Genomic DNA, 16,238 nt, shown 5'->3' with positions numbered 1-16,238 from the left:
AAGTGAAACAAAGGGAAAGGGCTTGACTTCTGGGTGGTTGAGGAAGGAGTCAGGGAAGGATGATGGTAAAGGAGGGCTCCATGGTAAGGTTTGTCATGCAGATTTAAATCAAGGACGTCACCATCCATAGAAGCTGTGTAGAGTCCTCTTGGAGCTAAGGGAGGGTGACACCTTTACAAATGTGGATTTCCTTTGCGAAAGGAAGACTTGTGCTGGCTTTTAAGAGTTTTTCCTGCATGGTGGGTCTTTGATGACCTTAGCTCAAAATCATCCATATGCCAAAAACGCCTGCTTATTTATTTATTTATTTATAAATTATACATACACACATATATTTTTAAGTAGGCTCCAAGCCCAGTGCAGAGCTCAACTCGAAGCTTGAACTCATGACCTTGAGATCGAGACCTGAGATCAAGCGTCAAACACTTAACTGACAGAGTCACTCAGACACCCACAGCAAAATTAGTTATGATAAATAAACTGTGTGCCATTGGTCTCTAAAATCTTTGCAAATGTTGAGAAACCTCGATCATGATATCCATCAAATTTCCATCCATCTCTTATCCTTTTCTAATTAAGGGATACAGGAAAGGAGGGAGATGAAAAAAAAGAGAAGTTTTTAAAAGCCAACCCCCACCCCCTCAACACTCCCCGGTTTTGTATGATTATGTGACTGTTCTCTAGTCTTTATGTAGTAAAGGGGATTTGACCTGCATCTGGTTTAAATAGGCTTCGGAGGGTTATGAGAGCCAGAGAGCCTAACTGTGTCTACCCCTGTTTCTTTACAGAAAATGTGTTTGGGCTTCCAAAGAAATGCTTCACAGGCAAACGTTGGAACACAACTTGTTTATAACATAGAGCCTACCTAGGTCCCTGGACTTCCCTTCCTGCAGTGCTAACGGAGAATCTAGGACTCAAACATTCCCAGTAGAACTGACTCTGAAATGTTTTAAAGAGAAGTTAGAAATTGATTCAGGCAGTTAGTTTGAGCATGCAGGCTAGGACATTGCTCGAAGTTGTATTACTTCCTATGGCACCTGGGACTTAGTTACTTTAAGTGCATAAATCAGCCTTCTGAGAAATATTCCGTTTCCTGAGCTTAGTTTAAGCTGAATTACGAGTGACCCTATAGAATTATTTTATTCCCCTTTTGCCTGAATTCCTGTGGAAAGGATTAAAATCCACATTGTCTGTTTTCATTGGCATGTCTCCTCTCACCCCACCCCATTTTAATAACTTCATCTCCTTGAATCTGTATTCTGTACACGACATTTTATAGCAATGTGCCAAACGTGTAAATGCCCAAAGTTAACTAGGCCCTAACTATTTCTACGACAACCGGTGCATATACAGAAGTGATGGCCCTTTGGGTACCAATAATTTCCCAGGGACATAAAAATGAGAGTCGCTGCTTTGCCAGATCTCCCAGCACTTTATGACATCACCAGGCGTTTTGTGACACCATCACTTTAACATACAGGCTTTGGCCCTAGACTAGAGGCAAAGGGACATGTTTATTGATGGAGGCAGTGGAGGAAGGACTGGAGATTGGAAAGGAAAGAGACCAAAACTTCCTGGAGAAATGTTTCTGTGTCAAAACTAGATCCAGAGATTTCCTAAGGGAAGCAGATGCAGGGAAGGCAAGGAGGACCAAGGTTGAGGCAACACTGAGTTGGAATCAGACAGTTTTTGAAAATCCCAATCAAATACCAGTGCATTGTGGTGGTGGTCAATTTTTTTTTTCAATTTTAAATTACAAGGTGAACGTGAGAGTTTCTGAGGTTCAGTATATCAGACTCTAAAAGAGGCAATGAAGAAGCAACGCTAGACGTAAGTTGTCATCATACAAAACCGAACTGAATTTGGTCCTTCCTTCAGGCTCCCTTACCCCACACTATTTGTTTTAGATTCCCTGGCCCTGGAGTTAGGACACTTAATGCTTTCATTCTGGAATTTCTGGCCCATGAGGGGCACGCTGTGGACTTCATTGACACAAGTGCCCGTTCTCCATTTCACACTATGTGAAGTTGGAAGTCTCTAAAGAAATAGTTACTAGAAAAATTTTTTTGTGAGTTTATGAATTACCAGGCACATAAATCAATTGGGAAAAAAAACTTTATGATAAAGTGTCGGTTCCTAATTATAGTTTCATAATATGTAGACAAAAGTAAGGATGGTTGTTACTCATTGCAGGGTTCTGGGCTTCTGGACCCATTTCTACATCCCAGATAAAACAAAAACTAAAGTGAATGTGAGGCCAGATTTTTCACTTTTTTTTTTTTTAGGGGGGTGGATAGGAGGGGTAGAGGAAGAGAGAGAATCTTAAGCAGGCTTCACTGCCAGCACTGAGCCCAGTGTGGGATTTGATTTCAAAACCCTGAGATCATGACCGAAGCCAAAATCAAAAGTTGGATGCTTAACTGACTGAGCCGCCCAGGCAGGCACCCCTCCACTTTTTTTTTTTTTAACCAGAAGGCAGATTATAGTGAGTACTGCAACCACATTTCATGGAAATATGTGTTTCTCTCATCATATGATTTAGGCATGATTTTGGATGATACTACTAAGCTCCCTTGTAGCTATTGCCACAGAGAGAGAACCCTGGACTGTAGAGCCTGGGCATCTGACCACTGGTATTTCTTTTTTTTTTTTTTAAGATTTTATTTATTTATTCATAAGAGACACACAGAGAAAGGCAGAGATATAGGCAGAAGGAGAAGCAGGCATCTCGCATGGAGCCCGATGTGGGACTCGATCCCAGACCTGCAGGATCAGGACCTGAGTGGAAGGCAGATGCTCAACCACTGAGTCACCCAGATGCCCCACCACTGTGATATTTCTGAGACTTTATGTGTAATAAGGAATCTCCAAATTCCCCCAATAAGACTCAAATTTCTTCTATCTCTGAGTCCATAACTGAAAAAAAGAGGTAACAATGATATAGACGAAAAAGGGTGAAAACCACAATCACCAAAGCCTCCACACACAGCCAGGACTTATTCCCACTTACTCGTTACACCCACTTTATTGAGAGAACCCAACAATTCAGTTCTTGAGCCTCAGAGGACTCCCTTTTCCCCACAATCCCAGGGCAGGTGTGGAGGCCTCCATTTCTCCTGGGTGATACACTGATCTTGCTCTTACCAATCCACCAAGAGAGCCACTCTTCCTGGTGGAATCTCAGTGAACAGAAGGAGAAAAAAAATACAAATGCTTCTCATCCAGAGCTATGAGGTTTACAGTCCCATTGCTTTTCCTCCTCTGAAATTAAAATAAACCAGAAAGAGAAAACCGGATAAATGAAGTAAAATGATAATGATGTTTCTCATCTTGGTAGACTGCCTTCGGGAAATAACGGAGTTCTCACTGGAGAATTTTATTACACACAATTTCCATTTGGGAGAATCTTTATGCTCCTTGGAGCAACTAGGTTAAGGTTTGTTTGGAGTTTGTTTTTTTCCCTTTTTTGGGGGTGGTGGTGCAGTGCTGGTCTAACAGCAGCTTTATAAAACCCTGGAAAATACATAAAGTCTAAGAACTATAGCAATTAGAGATGGAGTAGACCCATTATATCATCCTGTAGGCCCGGGGGAATCAATGGAGGATTCTTTCCTAGAATAGATTTTCTAATTCCTTATCCTGTTGATTTTCAAATGGCTCCAGGGATGGAGTTTCCACCACTTCCTTTAGTACATATTTCCCCAATCTCATAATTCTCGCTGTCATAATTTTTCAGGGTGTTTAATCCAAATGTTCCTTTTCTAAAAATGATGACTGCTCTCCTTTACTCAAAATTGTGTCCACCTGTTAAAATGGACAATACTCTTTTGAAGCTGTAACCATTTTCCATCAGAATTCTTTTCTGATTCTTTCTCTCTCTCTGTCTCTCAAAGCCTTGTAGCTGTAGGTGGGGCAGTGAGCATGTCAAAGAAATCTCTGCCATCGGCAAATGGCATTTTAGGCTGTGTGAGCCGTGATGTCTCAGAATTCCAACACCAGAGCTCCTCTCAGTGTTTCTGGGCTTACACTGCCAGGCTGATACCTCCTTGCAGCGCCAAATACAGAGCGTACTCTTAACATTGACACCTCTGGAATTTTGCAGTGCACAACCTCAACAAACCTACACGGTCCTCTAAAACAATACCCTTTCCTCATAGTCAGTGTTGCCTCATTCAAGTTCAGCTTGCACATGAATGCACGTTGATGTATCTATGTGCCTGTGCGTGTTGGGATTATAATTGTAAAATTCTTAGGTGTATTTCCCCTCATGGGGGTCCTGATAGAGGACTGGCTGAGAGGTGTAAGAAAAGCATAAACCCATGCTGTCCAGCCTCTTTATTTAACAGGCAGAACTAGAAAACCTAGAAGTTCTGAGCCCAGATGGAACTTATCCAGACGATAGAATCGGAAAAGAACCCCAATATCCTCTGACGGTCTACCGCTTCTACTCAGCTCTTGTTCTGATAATTTCTTCACTACACCTTTGAGAGTATCTTTCGCTTTCTCTGGACCTCATGTTTCTAAGTCTGAAATGAAGAAGTGAGCCAGATAAAAGGTGGCAAACTGGGATCCCCAGAATGACATTCCTAGCAGTGTTTACTTTTTAAAATTAAGTCAATAGATTTTTTTTTAATGTAACCATCTGCATTTTTAAATTCCAATGAATGCCACTTAGTTGTCTCCTCACATACATTCTTATCCACCCTTCCCTTACCCCCCCACTTTCAGCTCCTGCTTTCCTCTCTGAAGAGATGTCATCCTGGGGGACCAGCTACACCAGCAACTCCTCTCTGAGCTGGTTTCTCATTACTTACTTCCTGCAAGCTCCCTGAATCACTGGTTTCACATGATAGGCAAGAAGATCTCACAAGCCAGGCCAAAATTCCTCATGGCAAAATGAGCCGGAAGCCACAGTGGCTGTCTCCTTTCCATGGGCTGTGCACCTTCTAGGCTCGACTCATTCTCTCATCTGGCTACCTGTCTGCCCGGGCAGGGATTTTAGCCTGTGACTCTCAGGTAAATGGCACATTACATTCTTTTATACACTATATACATGCATCACATGTGGATGTGGCCCTGGGTGGACACTGTGATACAATCATCTACTCAATTAGGTCAAATAGCGAGATTTTACTGTGTGACCAGGCTGTAGTGTAAACTGACCAAAGAAACTAGTGGTTTTGGCTTCATGTGAATGCTGCCTCACTAAGGCTCTGCTCAACTTCATGTAGAAGTATGGGCCAAATTATATGCAAATTTGTATTTTTCATGGGAGCTGAGAGCTTTGGCACTTAATTTTGATTTTTTATAGCTAACTATGTAGCATTGGCCAAGTTCTGCATGTTTAATCCTTTTAATCATTCAACATAAATCATGCTCTCAGCCCCTTAATCATTCTTGCTATTCTTCTTTGAACCTGCTCCAGTTTCCTTACATCCTTCATTGCATAAAGAGGAGTTCTTGAACAGGCCTGTTTCACTTCCAAGAATCCATTCTGTGATGGAAACAGTGGGGGTTAGAAGATCCAGTGCCAGGAGAGAGACTCCAAGGGAGATGCAAGGCGTGGTTCTCGAAAAGTTGCAGACATTCACAAGAACTAAAAGGACATCTGACCCACTCGTCTGCCACATCTGACCCAGAAAGATGAGTTTATATCCTTTTTCTCTCAAGTAATACAGAGAAGGATTTATATGAGATCCCTTGGTAACGTCTTCTACATTATTTCCTTGTGTATTTATTTATTAAGCATTTACTAGGTCCATGAGAGAGGTCTTGCCCTTCCCAGGTTGAGTCAAGAGAAATTAATAGCTGGTAGGATCACATCTCTTAGGATCTGAGATTTATCTATCATCCATCAACCCTTTCCCCTTTAATCTGGTTAGAGGGGTCCTAGAGAATAACGTCTCAAGGAAACTCCAAGGACAGACAGACCCTAGAGGAAGTGGGAAAAAGTGAAGTTGGCAAAGTGTCTTAACATATAGCCGCCTTCTCTTGTATGTACTCCACCCCTCCCCCCATAGGTCCTCCCTGCCTCCAACTAGAGTATGAACTCAAAAGAAACTTTGTTTTGCTCATCAGTCTACCCCCAAAACAAGAAAGGAGCTTGCCACATGGTAGATGGTCAACACATGCTTCAGGAATGAATAATCACCTTCAGCCTATCACTTCATGCTCTCATAAGGATAATTGAAATTTATTAATTGTATGTAAAGTTTTACACAAAATATAGCTTCAAGACAATCACTGAATCCTTCCTCACTTTCTAATATACCTTTCAAATTGTCTTTGTGCTAAATATCCTCTTACAGAGAAATTTAGAGCCACCATTGTTCAGGATCATTTAATCCCACTGATGCACGAATCTCCCTTATAGGCCATCCTGCCAGTAATCATTCGGCCCTTGCTTGAATACCTCTAGAAACAGAGAGCTCATTTTCTCCTAGAGCAGCCATCCTGTACAGCCGTGGCTATTAGAATACTCATGCTTAAATTTAGCTAATATCTTTTTTTCTACAGCCTTTACCCGTCTTAGTTGTCAGAAGCATATTAATCTTTCCTTCCACTGGGCAACCCTTCAGGTATTTTGAGACATTAACATGTCCCTCCTAAACTTTCTCTTCTGTTTATGAAATATCCCTTGTTCCTTTCTGTACCTAGAAACGTATGACACAAAATCCAGCTTGGGAGTCTTGGATATATTCACCTCGAGGAGTCAAACACGAACAACAGGAATGGACCAGCAGGGTGTCTATTTAGGGGGAAGATGAAAGAGCTTCATAGGAAAATAAGTAAGTAAGTGGTTAACCAACTACCAGTCATCTTTCAAGAGCCAGAAATCAACAGGAGAATGGAGGAATGTTCAGGGACGTGGGTTCAGCTTGTTCTGTGGATTCAGTTTTCTTCCCCGGGGAGCTTGTGACAAACTTCAGGAGAAGGGACAAACGCCAAGATCACAGAAATCTCTAGGCAACACTGTTTTGGAACCTGAGTGATGTTGGATGACACCACATAGGCTGGAGAAGTGGGGGAGATATCGGATCATTGGAGAAAGCAGTACCAGGGTGGCGGGTTCATTTCCAGAGCAGCTAGAGTGGGAGGGAGAAACAGTGCCCCAGAAGGAGAGAGAGGGTCTGCTTCGGGAAGGGAGATACCCCTGGGTAGCATCTGAAGAGGCCTGTAGTTCTTATAAATCTGCTAAGAGAATTGCTATTTCGTTACTGTTATTCTCCAGCCTCAGGAAACAGGGTTATAAGTCATAATGCTAACCCTAGCCTCTCTCTACTCAGTCTGCCTATGGCCCCGGCACTGCACTGACACCCAGACAACCCATTCAATCCCTGTAATAATCCTCTGAGGCAGGTACAGTTCTTGTTCTCATTTTACAGATGAGAAAAGTAAAATATAGTGGCTCCGTCATATCCAAAATTATAGTGCTAGTAAATGGCATAGCTGTGAAGCAAAGCTACTTCTAACTTCAAGCCTGATTTCTCAAATGATATAGAATTATGTATTGTAGTAAAATTTCCTTGTATCACAGCCCAAAGTTCAATAGGAAAGCGTTTACATTTGAGTCAAATGTGTTTGGTGCTTTAACTAAAGCTTTTTTTTTTTTAAAAAAAATTGCTGAACCTAATACGTACATATAGCACATCATATAAAACAAAAACAAAAAACAAAAAAGTAAACACACGCACACACACACACACACACACACAAAAACCAAACCAAACCAAACCAAAACCTTATGCAGAGAAGACAAGCTAGTTGATTTCTGCAGAAACTGTCCTTATCAACAGTGACTACGGGATCCTCCATTGCCTGTCACAGAGCTGGGGGTAAGTGACCATTGGTCTTCAGGTCCGTGCAGCCCCCCATTTCAGGCGCAGGACTAGCACTTCACCAGGGGCTGTTTATCTGAAGCAGCCTCCTCCATTAAGCATCAAGTCAAGAGTGATGAAGGAGATGAGACCCATCACTATCTTCTTGTGTCCCTGCGTGTTCCCCTCACCAGAGAACTTTTCTTTCTGGTCCAGTGAAAACTGAATCTGCCCACAAGGAATTTTGGGGTGTCCTGCTTTTAAGAAACCTTTTATGGAACCATAAAATACCTCACCTCCTCACTTTTAAGAAATTGGCTTCAGAAACTGTAGAGCAAACCAGCACAGCACTGAGCTGAAAATAAGCAAATTGTTATTTCTCCTGGATAAAGCACCTCTGACTTCCTATTGTTTCCTTACTAAAGCATTTAAGCAAAAGGAAACAGTATTTTATTTTATCTTATTTTTTTTTTGGAAACAGTATTTTAATTGCAAGTTCCATGTTACAGCCCACAGACTCAGGACCTAAGCCAGGGGCAGACTTCAGTATACAGAGGAAAGTGTTCCAGACAAACTAATACTTTATGTGCCTAAAAACATGGCCATTTACAACCGAGATCTACTTTATTGCTAATGATCTTGGAAGTTAACAAGGTTTGCAGAATCTTCTCGGCATTATTATTACTATTTATATTAATAGCATTAGTGATCTCCTTTATTCTTCCAAGATTTAACACTACTAATTGGCATCAGTATAAACAGAGGTATAAATGCTATCGTGCAATGCAAGCAGAGCCAAATCTGGCAGCTTTGTGGGTTTAATATGGAAATGTTTGCTATCTAATGAGGACACAAAATGTTAATCTGCAGAACAAATTGTATTTATAGAGAAACTAATTATCATATGCAAATGTGACACACATCACTTGCAAAATTCCTGTTGCCTCTGGGGCGGCCCTCTGTGACCTTTATGAAATGCAGCACTTTGAAAAACTAGCTAATGGTTTCATGCACTAAGGCAGATTACTTTCATTTTCATACAGAAATGAGCTAAATGGGAAGGACTCTGGCTCCGAATAAACACAACAGAGGCATCAGCTTCATGATTTCTTATCCTTCCTTTTAAAACCCAGAGTTCTTCCACTGCTTTCGTTGTATCTGAAAAGCCAGATTACAGATGACCAGAGTAACGAATGTCTTAACCCATTTAATAAAAGACTTGAGATGCTCTTATCCTGCATGTAGTCTTATTGAGTGAAGGTTATTTTGATGTTTTCATAATTATTTTTGGTTTTTGCTGTTTCTCTTCCTCCTTGAGTAAGAAGCCCCCAGGTATAGATTAAGTCTAATGGAGTATGGTGTTTAACTCTTTTTCTTAGTGCTTTTTCTTCTTCTCTTTCAAATATATGTATTCTGCAGTTTGAAGCCTCACAGGAGTATAAAGTGCTGGAAATTAAATGGTCGTAGAGATCATCCAGTGAGTCCAAATATTTCATTTACAGATGAGGAAAGTATGGCTCAGAGAGGTCAGATGGCATACCCAAGATCACATGGTGAATTGGTGCAAGACACTGGAAGGTAGGTGCCCTTTCTCTATGCTTAAACAATAAAGAAACAACAGCCACAGTAGCAAGAGCAACAATGACAAAACACACCTCTACTGTAGCACTGCTAAGTTTAGAGCTATGTGAATGCTCAAAAGTGTTCTTAACTCTGTATGAAAGATGCTGCTGGCCAGAGATCCTTGGTCAGCCATGGATATGTAGTTCTGCTAATTCTCATCCTGAGCATGGGGATCTGGCTCAGCATTCTCCAAATGCCTTTTGGACTCCAAGGACAGGAAGGTGAGGGAAATGTGGCTTCTTAACTCTCATAGAACCCACAATTTGCTGAGGGAGAACAACATGCAGTGAGACAATTTCAATGAAACAGGGTCAGTGCATTATCACAGTATACAACTTCGGTGGAAGCATAGAGAAGAAACAAGCACTCTATGAAAAGAAGTCTGCAGGGTGGGGTCGTATGAATTCTATCTCTATGTAACAAATTATCTCAAATTTAGTGGCTTAAAAATGTACATTTATTATTTCCATGGGTCAGGAATTCCTGTGTGTTTCACACAGTTCTTCAGCTCCAGGCCTCACAAAGATGCAGTCAAGGTGTTGGTCAAGCTGCAGTTTTTTCTGAAGCTTAGTGGTCTCTTGCAAGCTCATGCGGTTGCTGGCAGAATCCAGCTCCTTGTCGTTGTAGGACTGAAGTACTGCTTTCTTGCTGGCTGTCAGTGAGGGCTGGTCTCAGCTCCTGGAGGTCCTCCAGTTCCCTGCCATGTGCCCACCCCCCCGCCACAAGTATGGCAGCTTACTGCTTCAAAGTCAGCAGGAGAATCACTTTCTTCAAGAAGGCCCAGTCCCTTTTTTTAAAAAGAGCTTTCACTGATTAACTCAGGCCCACCTAGGATAATCTCCCTTTCAATAAATCCCAAATCAGATATCTGACTTGAGATCTTAATTACATCTACAAAATCCCTTCACATTTGGGATATATATAATATGACTTGATCATAGGAACGAAGTCCCTTCATACATAGAAGCCCCATCCACACTCAAGCAGAAGGTGTTATACAGGGTGTGAAGGTTGTATCAGAGGGGTGAAGATCCTGGGACACATGCTCGCCTCCCTCAAGTGGAAACCAGAGGGGTAGAGTTAGAACAGGTTTTAGAAAGCATGAACTGAATCATAAAAGACAAATAGAGGTAAACACCTGAAATGATCAGTTATTTTTGTGATTTTCTTTTTTTAAGGTTTTATTTATTTATTAGAGAAAGAGAGAGAAAGCAGGAACAGAGGGATAGGGACAAGCAGACAGTGCTGAGCACAGAACCTGTTGCAGGGCTCCATCCCACGACTCTGAGATCATGACCAAAGATAAAATCAAGACCTGGATGCTTAACCAATGAGCCACCCAGGTGCCCCTATAATTTTCTTGAAATTATTTTTTCAGCAGAAGGCCGTGTTCACCAGCTATGATTTTATGTATCTAAGTCAGATATGGACTGAGAATGAAGGAAAAAGAGGAAATCACCAAGAGGAAAAGAAGAGAGAAAGAAAAGAAAGAAAGAAAAAAAGAAAGAAGAAAGAAAGAAAGAAAGAAAGAAAGAAAGAAAGAAAGAAAGAAAGAAGAAAGAAAGAGAGAAAGAAAGAGAAAAACTGTTAGGATGAAGGAATGAAAACATGAGACCTAGGTGTGAGCTTAGAAGAGAAAGCACTTTTGGAGGCCTCCATGTTCTCAATTGAAAATACAGTGATTATTTGCAATATATGAGAAGCAAAGAACATTTAAAATATTCTCATTAAGTAAGAACATATAAAATATTCTCATTAAGTAAGAAAAGAAAAAGAAGAATATTTAATTATAAAAATGGGCTGGCAAGGCCTGGATGGCACAGTGGTTGAGCGTCTGCCTTTGGCTCAGGGTGTGATCCCGGGGTCCCGGGATCGAGTCCCACATCTGGGTCCCCACAGGGAGCCTGCTTCTCCCTCTGCTTATGTCTCTGCCTCTCTCTCCGTGTCTCTCATGAATAAATAAAATCTTAAAAAAATAAAAATGGGCTAAGATTGGAATTGTAGGGTCAGGTTCCTATTATGGGCTCCATCTTATAGACACAGAGAAGTTAAGTTAGTTGCCAATGGTCACCTTGGCAAAAAGCAAGGGGCAAAACCCCAGTTCCTCCCAGGTAGTCTGGCTGTGCTCTAGCAGCACGAGTTCCTGCCTGGAACATGCACCGAGAAGTCAATGGTGGTTCGTTGGTACTTGTTCAAGGAATGCCTAGCTTTGATGAGGATTTGGGAAAACAGGCACTCCCAGATGCCATTGCTGAAAATGAAAACAAATTAATCATTCTGAGAGGTCTTAACAGTTTGTATCTAAAGTCTTCTTTAATGTAGCATTTCTTTCATGTTCTTTTATCCCAATGAAAACAGTACCTGTATAAATATTTAGCTCTAAGAATATCTGTCAAGTTATTCCTAATTAAAAAGAATTTCTTCAATGGGAGCAAAGGAGAGGTTACATCAATTACTTGCCATTCATGCCATGGAATACTATACAGCTATTGTGGCTGTGTTGTACATTTTAGAGTATGAACAAGAAAAACTGTACTGCATATGAGGAATTGAAGGCAGGTTACATAATACCCCATATTTGTTTTTTTAAAAAATCCTGCATATAGGAATATTGAAACAGGGGAGGAGGGGAGCCTGGAAATATATTTACCCAACTATTATATGTGATTGAAATGTGGTAGAGTTATATTATAATTATATGTTTTTAAATTTTTTTTTGAGTATCTCTTTATTCAGTAAGTATCATACAACAAGAAAAAGTAATATGAGATTTAATTACATGATCTATAAATGCATTTTCTTCACAATTCAGTCTCACACCTATGTTTTGTCAGTTGTTTCATATAAGCAAGCAGTTGATCTCATTTTGTGGCATCAACACTGAGCTCAGAGTCTGGTGATCTGCCTTTTGCCCTGACCTCAGTTACAGATTAACTCCAGCAAGTTAGAACTCCAGAAAGTTGGTCATTAGAAATCAAATGATTGAACATCTCAGTTTTATAGATGAGAAGCAAAGGCTACAGGGCACAGATGATGTGCCCCAACTGATACCTGGGCGGGAGGGGGGGCAACATATCCACCCTACCTACAGCATGGGACCAGTTTTTTTTACTGTGCTGTCTTTCTGGGTTTGCATGCCCTTAGTTGTGAGATCAGAACCCTAGAGCAACAATTTCTCAAGGCAGAGTGTGGTGGTCCCAAACGTTGGATTTGAGGTCAAGCAGCCCATGTTCAATGCCAGCTCTGTTGCTGAGAGACCTTCAGCAAAAGAATCAACTATTGTGAGCCTTACTTTCTCAACTGCGAAATGGTAAAGACTTAGGCTATGATGAAGATTTTTATTTTATTCTACTTTTTTATGATTTTATTTATTTATTCATGAGAGACAGAGAGAGAGAGGCAGAGACATAGGCAGAGGGAGAAGCAGGCTCCCTATGGGGAACCCTATGTGGGATTAGATTCCATGACTTGAGCTGAAGGCAGATACTCAACCACTGAGCCACCCAGGCACCCACCCTCTCCACTTTTTTTTTTTTTTTTTAAGATTTTATGGTCAAGATTTTTAAATACGATAATATATTTAAAATGTTTAGCGCAATACTTGGCTTCTTGAGGCCTCAACAAACATAAGTTTGTTATCATTCTATTATGTATCTTTGGGTATTAGAGCCTGATTCTGACTACAGTGTGGTCCTGTCCTCTGGCAGGAGAGAAATTGAAATGGTGATTGGCTGCCATGGCCATGGTACCATTTTCCCATCTTTGGAGACAGAGAAGAGCCTCATAGGGGTGCCTGGTTGGCTTGGTCAGTAGAGTACACAACTTTTGATTTTAGGTTTGTGGGTTCAAGCCCCATGTTAGGTGTAAAGTAGTCTCTATTACTTTAAAAAATAAAATCTTAAAATTAAAAAAAAATAGACTCATTTATCTTTCCTGATGAAGGAGGAGTTACTATTGTCTACTGCCTACCCTCTGGGGAAATCAGTTTTGTGCCACCGACATGTCAGTAAATCACTGAGATTTATAAGGAACGTAATTTACGACCTGAGGAACGTCAGCTCCTCACATGACCAAGTAGTAAGGTTGGGTAGTAAAATAATTGCTGAGGTTGGCTCACTCTGGAGAATGCTGTTGATGTTGGGATCACTACTCACAGGAACCTGGACAAGATGCATAGATGAGGACACAAGCACACACAGACCTATACCCACAAGTCCTTCCTAGCTTGTGCAAAATCACAGAAGTAACCGGGAGTTCAGCTGCCATTACAGTGGGGATAGGACATGACAAAACAAAACAAAAACAACCTGATACTTAGGCAGTGGGTGAAAACCCTGTAGCCCAGTTCCATTAACTAGCTCTGTTGCATGCACTTGGGCAAATCTTGTCAATTCTCCAAGGTGCAGGAATTGGGCCACATGGTGGGAAAGGTACCCTCTGAATCTGACACCTTATGAAAATAAGATTCACAATCTAAGGCCTCATCTTTGTGTATTCAGGGTGCATATACTCAAGTTAGAAGGTAAAACTTCTGTTTCTATGGAAACAGTGGGGAAAGCTTATTGAGAAAGCCCTCCTTGAGCAACCCTCCAGCCTCTCCTGGCCTGTAATTCAAATCTGTGTTCCCACCACAGAGAAGCCAGTAGAATTTATGAGGGATCTTGAATTCCCTAATCCCATTAGCAACCTGCCTGAGGATTTGGCCTCATTCACCCGTTGCTCCCTTTCCAATATTCAAACACATTTAGGTTACATTTGGTTGAATATCGAGGAGCTATTTTAAAATGGTGATAAAAAGAACTCATCACATTTGGCCAAGCCAAGTTGCAAGTCTTCCAACTGTTCATTTGCGCCTCTTATTGGAGCTCAGAGAAGGCATAGGCTCACATCAGCCCTGTAAAGTCATCTCCGACATGAGGGGAAGGCAAACACTGCTGTTCCTGAGTAGTAGGGCAGTTATTACCCAATGACTTCCAGAGGATCCAGTCTATCAAAGCAACTCCAGATGTAATTTTAAAAATCCTATTTTCCATTATCATTGCAAGTTTATGATCATTTGACAGTTGAAGACTCTCTTGTCTATCAGGTGGCAGAGAGGAGGATCCATCAATAATACCCATTCCCTTTGCCCTCAAAATATCTATAAATGCACCACCACTGAAAGGCGACAAGCTTTTTATGGATTCATGGTGACTATCAACCTTCTGCTTGACAGCAGAATGGAAAAGATCAGTTCTTACACATCATGGGCAGAACAAAAGGGAAAATGAAGAACTACCTAAGAAATGCTCTTGAAAATTCCGAAATCAAAGTCAAATAGTGTGAAGGCCTGAGTTTATCTTCATTTCATTTCCATGGTCCAAAATCCCAGAGGTTCTGGAGAAAGGAACTCCAACATAAGCCATCCTATCCAGGTGAGGAGGAGCAGAGAAACAGGGTCTCCAGGCTGGCTTAGTCATCTAAATGGTCTAATTAAACAAAACAATTAGAGGTTGGCTTCTGTCCTGCACATTATTCTCTGACTGATGAAATCCCAAGGAATGGCAAGGAGCCAAAATTTCTCAAGTGACTTCTTGTTTAACTCAGCCATTTAAGTGCTCATCAAGTGTTAAATTTAAATGTGTGCAAAGATTATTGCAAAACACACACACGCACACACACATCAGGGGAAAACTGTGAATATGCATATAGAGGGCCACACGTATAGGTCAAGAGGGAAATAGCTTCGGGGATATTTAGAGATTTAGCTTTTAGCAAAAGTCATTTTTCTCCCTCCAGTAAGCCTGTGAGCTTTTAATAGCCACTTTACTTGATTGCTTCTAGATCATCGTCTGCTGCCAAGTGCCCCAATATGAATACATAGACACTAGGTCTTGAGGGGGAAGAGGGATTTGAGAGGATCTTCATACCAGAATTCTGAAAGCTTTCCCAGACTGAGTCAACCATGTCATTCTCCTAAATTATGCAATAAAATAAAGTCTCAAGCTCAGATTTCAGGAATCATTCCTTTTAGTTCTTAATATTTTTATATTTTGAGTAGCAAGAAGTTCAGGAAAATGGCCCCCTCCCTCAGACTGCCTTACATGTTTCTGAAAATATTATGATGGCCTTGCAATTAAGATATTTTAGAAAGATGTGACTGTTCACTAAGTGAATTATTAAAATAATTTATTATCTTGAGAGTAATGATACTAACTTGTTCTTTATTTCTTTATTAGTATTCTTTTGGTAGAAATTATTGACATTTTAGTAGGTTTTTTTCCTCACAAGTAAGTATGTTTGTTGAACTAGACCTCATAGTTTTTGGTCCAGATTCTAAGAGTAGAGAAACTCTAGCATAGTCTTTGTTCTAATACAAAAAACAAAAATAAAACACCCAAAAAAGACAAAAAGTAAGCAAACAAAAAACAATAAAGAGGCAAAGGATATACCCAAGATCAAAGACACAGGTGAGGGAACATAGGTGCCCAATACTCCTCCCTTAGACCTCCCCAAGCCCATGACTCACCTCATTATCTACCAGGTGAGAAATCTAAATCTATGGATTTACTGGCATTTATACCATTTAGCCTGCCTGTGAGCTTCCCAAGAGCTCCAAACAGGACTCAGAGGTCCATTCTATATCAAATAAAGGCTTTTTGGATGGACCACTACTGCATACTTACTCTGTTTTATTTTTTACCAAAACATTGGGTCTAAAGGAGATTTTTGCCCAGCGGGTTGGGTCACATCAACTACTGTGGTGATCTTCAAAGAGGGCAATATTCTTCCTTTTGAAAAACCTGCTCTTATTTATTT

At 40.8% G+C, this 16,238-nt stretch overlaps 1 long non-coding RNA gene across 10 annotated transcripts in view; it reads left to right on the top strand.

Annotated features, from left to right (window-relative positions):
- Positions 1-1,492: 1,492 nt before the first annotated feature.
- The window catches only part of LOC144284500 (uncharacterized), a 34,234-nt gene continuing 19,488 nt past the window's right edge, over positions 1,493-16,238 (top strand). For 4 of the 10 annotated variants that reach the window (XR_013352925.1, XR_013352929.1, XR_013352926.1 and 1 more), the window contains exons 1-4: positions 1,493-1,830; positions 4,729-5,016; positions 5,426-6,788; positions 9,237-9,395. This is a non-coding gene — a long non-coding RNA (uncharacterized LOC144284500). Of the gene's footprint in view, positions 1,831-4,728; positions 5,017-5,425; positions 6,789-9,236; positions 9,396-10,818; positions 12,483-14,655; positions 15,146-15,263; positions 15,535-16,238 lie in introns of those variants that run through there. The other 6 variants (XR_013352933.1, XR_013352932.1, XR_013352931.1 and 3 more) reach the window with 5 other exon arrangements.

This window comes from Canis aureus, chromosome 15 (assembly GCF_053574225.1).
Source record: "Canis aureus isolate CA01 chromosome 15, VMU_Caureus_v.1.0, whole genome shotgun sequence".
NCBI classification, from domain to species: Eukaryota; Metazoa; Chordata; class Mammalia; order Carnivora; family Canidae; genus Canis; species Canis aureus.
The sequence above is the reverse complement of the archived record's forward strand: the minus strand, read 5'-3'. Positions and strand labels throughout refer to the sequence as shown.